At 34.5% G+C, this 7,288-nt stretch overlaps 1 non-coding gene across 1 annotated transcript; it reads left to right on the top strand.

The window, feature by feature from the left end:
- Positions 1 to 2,928: 2,928 nt before the first annotated feature.
- Positions 2,929 to 3,036, top strand: LOC117037353 (U6 spliceosomal RNA). Its single transcript, XR_004425502.1, has one exon. It is a non-coding gene; the product is annotated as a U6 spliceosomal RNA (small nuclear RNA).
- Positions 3,037 to 7,288: the final 4,252 nt, after the last annotated feature.

The following is a 7,288-nucleotide window of genomic DNA, read 5'->3' as shown; positions in this document are numbered from 1 at the left end:
AAAAACTCAGAGGTTCCGATTTTTTCAGGCATATAAGGGAGTAGGTGACATTCTAGGAAAAGGGAACAGTCTAGGCAAAGGTATAATTGATCAAAAGAACATGGGGCTTCTGAGCACTTTGAGTTGACTAGAGTTGGAGAGTGGAAGAAATTATGAGAAAGGCTAGATTACTAAGGGTCGTAAGTTCTCCATTATGGGAGGGCCTTTTACTGCAGGCCATAGAAGATTATAAAAGATTTTAGCAGGGTTCTGACATAATGAGAGAATACAGCACAGAGGACTTTGGGTCACATGGAGAGTGGCAGGACATGAAGCTTGAACTGAGGCAGTGGTAACAGAGATATGAATTACTATGTATCTGGTAACTGGATGCGAGGAGGAGGTGTGAATGACTCATTTTCATTCTTGAAAATAGTCACCCTAGCCCGGGTCATCCTTAAATCTCTGAGATTTAATTGCATCTTGTTTTAATTCCCTCTTTTGTGGTACAGGCAAGTTGCTTTCATCTACGAGACTGGGCTATTGAGTGAGTTGAAAATTAATAAATGACAAGAGAAATGAGACATCCAGAAGAGAAGCCCTGGGGCTCTCTATTTGAGGGCTGACTGCCACCCGAACAAAGGAGTGGTTAGCGGAGGCCAAAGTGAGTGTGATTGTAAATGCAGTATGAGGAGATGGGGTTGGATAGACCAGAGGTTTCCCACTTTGCTTTGGGAAACCAAAGCCCTAGAGGAAGTTGTGGAAAAAGCCACCAGGGACCACTAACCTATGAAAATGGTTGATTGCCTTGATAATGATCTTTCCTCTCCACAAGTTCCCAATGATAGGAAATGTGGAAACATAAAGGCCATTTGCCTAATCAAGTCCATTCTTAGCTAAGCTGGGAACAATGCACAGAGCATTTCTAAAGACTCTATTTTTATTCTCTGACCTTCCAAAGGGGCATGGGGTGTGGTGACGTGGTTATCCAATTTGATTTAAAAACACTTTCAGCTAAATCACACCAGCCATATATTCTTGTTGAAATTCCTCACCAGGAAAATGCATCAGACCCTCCTCTCCATCATATAATATAATATTGTATATCAACTGTAATTGAAACATACAAAAACATATATTTAAAAAAAAGAAAGCGGGTGCTAATAATCCTCATGCTAATAATTTGGGACAGTGGCACAGTTTTTGCTTTGAAGCCTTCTTAGAGGTATTTGCTCTTCTGATGATGAAAAACGCTAGTAATCTGGCCAGCCACTTGGAAAACATCACCTCTTAAATTTGATAACTTAAACTTGTATCAGCTTAGTACTAGGGAAGTGAAAGAAAAGAATAGATAAATATTCTGGAAGAGAAGCTAAAACTTACTAAGACTTAACAAACATACTACTCAGAATGATCCATGGACCAGCAAATTAGCTTCACCTGGGAACTTAGAAATGCAAATTCCTGGGCACAACTCTAGGTCTGCTGACTTAGAATCAGCATTTTAACAAGATTCTCCAGGTAATTCCTAGGCAGTACATTTGGGAGCCAAACGGAAAGTTTCATATGGTAGACATTTGGAGCAAAAGTAGCCAAATGGCCCATTTCTTTTAGACTTCTAACGATGTTTTTGTTTTTTCTATCACTCTAAGGTAGAAGCTCTTAATTTTTAATATATATATATATATACACACACACACACACACATTTAGCGTGCATGGACATCTTTAGCACTCTGGTAAGGCCTATGAATCTTTCTACAGAATAATTTCTAAATAATAAATATAAAATACATATGATAAAGGAAACCAATTATACTGATACAATTATCAAAATCAAAATTAAAAAAAAATATATATGAGGTGAATTCTACCATTCAAAAAAGAACTAATATTAACCCTTCTCAAACTCTTCTAGAAAAGAGAAGAGGAGGGAACACTCCCAAACTCAATTTGCAAGGACACCATTACTCTGATACCAAAGCCAGACAAGGATAATATAAGAAAAGAACATTACAGGCCAATACTCCTGATAAAAATTGATGCAAAAAAACCTCATAAAATACTAGCAAACTAAATTTAACAGCACATTAACAGAATCATACACCATGAGCAGTGGGATTTATTCTAGGGATATATGGATGGTTCAACACATGCAAATCAACAAAAGTGATAACACATTAACAAAATAAAGGATAAAAATTATATGGTCATCTCGATAGATGCAGTAAATGCATTTGACAAAATTCAACATCTTTTTGTGATTAAAAATTCTCAACAGACTAGGTATAGAGAAAATGCACCTGAACATATTAATGTCCATATATGACAAGCCCATGGCTTATTTAATGGTGGAACACTGAAATCTTTTGCTCTAAGGTCAGGAACAAGACAAGCATGCACATTCTCACCACTTTTATTCCACAAAGTACTGGAAGTCCTAGCCAGAGCAATTAGGCAAGAAAAAGGAAATAAAAGTCATCCAAATTGAAAAGAAATAAACTGTCTCTATTTGCAACTGACATGACTTTATATATATATATATATATATATATATATATATATATATATATATCTGTGTATATATATAGATAGATAGATACATATATAGATATCTATCTATCTATCTATCCATCCCTAACTACTCCACCATAAAATGGTTAGAACTAATAAATTATTTAATAAATTTTTGGGATACAAAATCAATATATAATGCAAAAATCTGTTGTATTCCTATACATCAACAATGAACTATCAGAAATAGATATTTAAAAAGCAATCTCATTTACAATAGTGTTAAAGAACATAAAACAGAAATATAATAAATTTAAGCAAGGAAGTGAAAAATCTGCACACCGAAAACTATAAGAAATTGATGAAATAAATAGAAGACGATACAAATAAATGGAGAAATATTCTGTGCTCACAGATTGGAAAATTTAAGATTGTTGTGCTCACTTTGGCAGCACATATACTAAAATCGGAACGATACAGAGAAGATTAGCATAGCCAATGTGCAAAGAAGACATGCAAAAATGAATATTGTTAAAATGTCCATACTGCCCGAAGCAATCTACAGATTCAAAGCAATCCCTATCAAAATGGCATTTTTTTCACAGAAATAGAACAAACAATCCTCAAATTTTCATGGAACCACAAAAGACCCTCAATTAGCCAAAGCAATCTTGAGAAAAAAACAAACAAAGCTGGAGGCATCACACTTCTTGGTTTCAAACTGTATTAAAAAGCTACGGTAATCAAAATAGTATGGCATTGGCATAAATACAGACACATAGATCAATGGAACAGAATAGAGAACCCAGAAATAAAGCCATGCATATGTGGTCAATTAATGTATGACAAAGGAGCCAAAATACTCAGTTGAGAAAGGACAGTTTCTTCAATAAATCGTGTTGGCGAAACTGAATAGCCACATGCAAGAAAATAAAATTAGACTCCTATCTTACATCCTATTAAAAATAATTAACTCAAAATGGATTAAAAACTTGAATGTTAAGACCTGAAATCTTAAAACTCCTACAAGAAAACATAGGGGATGAGCTCCTTAACATAGCTCTTAGCAATGATTTTGGGGATTTGGCACTAAAAGCAAAAGCAACAAAAGCACAAGTAAACAGGTGGGACTACATAAGCTTCAGATTGAAATTTGCTAAGAGAGTAGAATGTAAATGTTCTCACCAAAAAGAAATTAATATGAGAGGTGGTGGATGTGTTATTAATAATTAACTCAGTGGTGGCAATCCTTTCATAACGTATACATACATCAAATCATCAGGTTGTACGCTTTAAATATTTTACAATTTCAGTTGTCAATTACACCTTAAGAAAGGAAGAAGAAGCTAAAACTTACTAAGACTTACAGCCTACAGTAATATATATGCTTTATATTCATGCATTGAATGACAATATCTAGACGTAGGGCTAATATTCCCATAATTTTGAAGTAGTGGTAAGTGTTAACCATACTTGGGAATATCTGCAACAACTACAACGTAATATAAAAATACCTGTGACAAAATCATAGATGCTGCTAATATGACTGTGGCTTCTACCAACATTTGTAACTACAGGAAATAATAACTATTAGCTTGGGGTTAGTAAAAATTAAGATGTAATTGTCTTCCAAACCAAGTTCACAAACCCCCCTGAATTCTATCCACAGGCCCCCACTTGAGAGCTGCTGTTCTAAGTGGTTAATGTAGTATATTATGGTATGTGTTTTAACTTGGCCTTGAGGGTACCTTGAGTCATCTCCGTTCAGTCACCTTCAAGTGCACGGTGGAGTGAGGGGTGAGGGGGTCATGTCCTTCCCCATCTAGTATCCTTTCCAGAGTCTAACACGCCTGCCCCCATTTGATGGCTTAGTGTTCTGAATCATTAAAATGGTAAGGCTGAGTTAGATGGAAAATTTGTGAGTCTTTAGTTTTCCATATCAGACCTATTATCTCAGACATATGATTATTTCACGGCACGATACACAGAAAGAATTGCATTTGTAGTCTCTAAGTTTCATATTTATTCATTTAGAATTTTAAGAATCTCACATCAATTTTGATTTGGTATTCTAACTCAAGTAATGATGTTGCTTGTACCAAAAAGGAAAACAAAAAACCAGATTAAGATAGTGTGCTTGTATTTTAAAGTCATCATGAACAAATGGCATAATAATGGCCTTATGAGAAAGAGGAAGATAAAATGAGTTAATGGTGGGGTGAACATTTCACTTTGTTACTGAATTAATTTTTAATAAAAGGCAAAACAGAACAGAGCCTGGCACGTGGTAAGCATTCAGCAAATATTTGATGAATCAAACAAGGTACCAGAAACAAAAATACTCAAAACAGACGTCTCCTAATAATCACTACTCATTTTAGTGATAGCTACACCTAATCAACATGGCAATATTTCTGTTTTAGGATAGAATTTATTAGAATAAGTGAACTGAATTTAATACTCTCTCAGGTTTATTTAAATTGTAAAATTTGATAATTTTAGTATAAACCTGTGGACCTAGGGGGCAGAAATAATTTGATATCATGTTCAGGAAGTGGCTTTGGCACTGTCTAATACAAGGTAATTTAAAATCACCGAAGTATTCTCATTGTTAATATTTAAGGACTTCTGGGAAATGTGTCCATTTATTTCACAATTTAAAATAAACAAGTCTTAATAGCAATCTTTTAGTATCTCTGAACAAAATTATCACCAAGCACAGTTAGAAATAGCTTTACATAATCTTGAATCCATGTTTATGAATTTAAAACTCACTCCACAATACCAGCCCTTCAATCATTAGATCCTGCAAAAACAAACAAACAAACAAACAAAAACACTTATAACTGAGACTTGATTATATTCATGACAGATGTTGAAAATAAACCAAAAACAGAGACTTAAGCTTCTGCTACCTTGTCTTCATTAGGTTTTCAGATGAAATTTAAGAAGTCTGAGGCTATGCTAATTTTCAGTTTAGTGTAAATATTACAAAAGTAGGGTGCTCAGGAGTAATTTGTATTGTACTCATCCAAGTTGATCTGAAGCATGCAACCAGAGCCCAAGAAATTCTTTACTACAGTAAATTGAATCCCTTATTTGCTAAGAAGTTCAATTTTAAAAGGTTCTTTCGTAGGCCCTTCTGTTCATATGTCCAGTGTGGCCCTCTGCAGACAAATGCTAAGCTTACTACATCTTACCTAAGCTTCTAGTAGGCAGAATAGATGGACTTTTGCTCTTGTCCATGGTGTTGTCATGTGTAAATTTTCGAAGAGATTGTTGATGCTAACCAGTATTTCTTAAAACAGAATCCCAGGCTCTTGGACCCACATTTGCAATATTTTCTTCCTTAGCAATGACATTCTGCCTTTTCTGTATGTGTTCCTGATAGGTTCTACTCTTATTTTAGTCATAGTAAGCCACCTCATTCTTTCCAGAACGAAACAAGATATATGAATTATGTATTGGAGAGAAGCATAAACAACCATCAAGAGCTTAATATTTGGCTTCCAATAGACCCAATTTAGATTCTGGCTTCATCACTTTTATCTGAGTAAACTTGGGTGAGGAGCATACACTCTCTCTCTCTCAGTTTAGCCATCATAAAATACATCAATCAGTTTATAAAAGCTGGTTAAGAACAAATACTTCATTATTTTTTTAACTAAAAAATTTGTAAATATAATGAAAGAATTCATGAAGAATGAACTTACACTCTAAAATAAGAATATGTTTTAATAACTGTTTTATTGAAATATAACTTACATACTGTAAAATTCACCCTTTGAAACTGCACAATTCAGTGCTTTTTAGTAGATTCATAGATTTGTATATCCATCCCTTCTATCAAATTCCAGAACAGTTTTATGTCCCCACAAAATTACCCCGATACTGATTAGCCACCCCTCCTTATCCTTTCCCCCATCTCTACATCCCCTCCCCTACACCCGGCCCCTGGCAATCATTGATCTATTTTCTGTCTCTTTGGATTTGCCTATTCTGAACATTTAATATATATGAGGTCATGCAATATACACCCTTTGGAATCTGGCTTCATTCACTTATCATAATGTTTTCAAAGTTCACCCACGTTGTAGCCTGTGTCAGCATTCCATTTCTTTTCATGGCCAAATGATATTCCATTGTATGGATATACACTTTGTTTCAGCTGATGGAGATTTTTTGCTTTTGGGCTTTTTTGGTTTACACTTTTTGGCTACTATGATTAATGCTGCTATGAACATCTGTGTTCGAGTTTCTCTGTGGATATATGATTTCAATTTTCTTGGGTATGTACCTAAGAGTGAAAATATGAAAGCATATGATAACTCTATGTTTAAGTGTTTTGAGGGACTGCCAAACTCTTTTCCAAATGTCTGTACCACTTTACTTTCTCCCCAGCAATGTGTGAGAATGCCAATTTTTTCACATCCTCTCCAACACCTATTTTCCATTTTTATTGTTAGTATTATTATCATAATCATCCTAACGGGTATGAAGTAGTATCTCCTTGTGATTTTAATTTGCATTTCCCTAATGACTAATGATGTTGACCATTTTTCCCTGTATTTATTTTTCATTAACATATTTTCTTTAAAGATATGTTAATTCCAGTCTTTTGCCAGCCTTTATTAAATTGAGTCATTTGTTCTTTTAATTGTTGAGTTGTCAGAGTTCTATACATATTCTGGTGCAGTGTATCTTCTTCCTTCTTTATGTGCTACTCTTCTTTTTCTGTAGTCTGCATTTTTTTCATCTTATTCTGTCTGGTTTAGAATTTGTTAGCTCTCGGTTTA

Source organism: Rhinolophus ferrumequinum, chromosome 17 (assembly GCF_004115265.2).
Source record: "Rhinolophus ferrumequinum isolate MPI-CBG mRhiFer1 chromosome 17, mRhiFer1_v1.p, whole genome shotgun sequence".
Classification (NCBI taxonomy): domain Eukaryota; kingdom Metazoa; phylum Chordata; class Mammalia; order Chiroptera; family Rhinolophidae; genus Rhinolophus; species Rhinolophus ferrumequinum.
The sequence above is the reverse complement of the archived record's forward strand: the minus strand, read 5'-3'. Positions and strand labels throughout refer to the sequence as shown.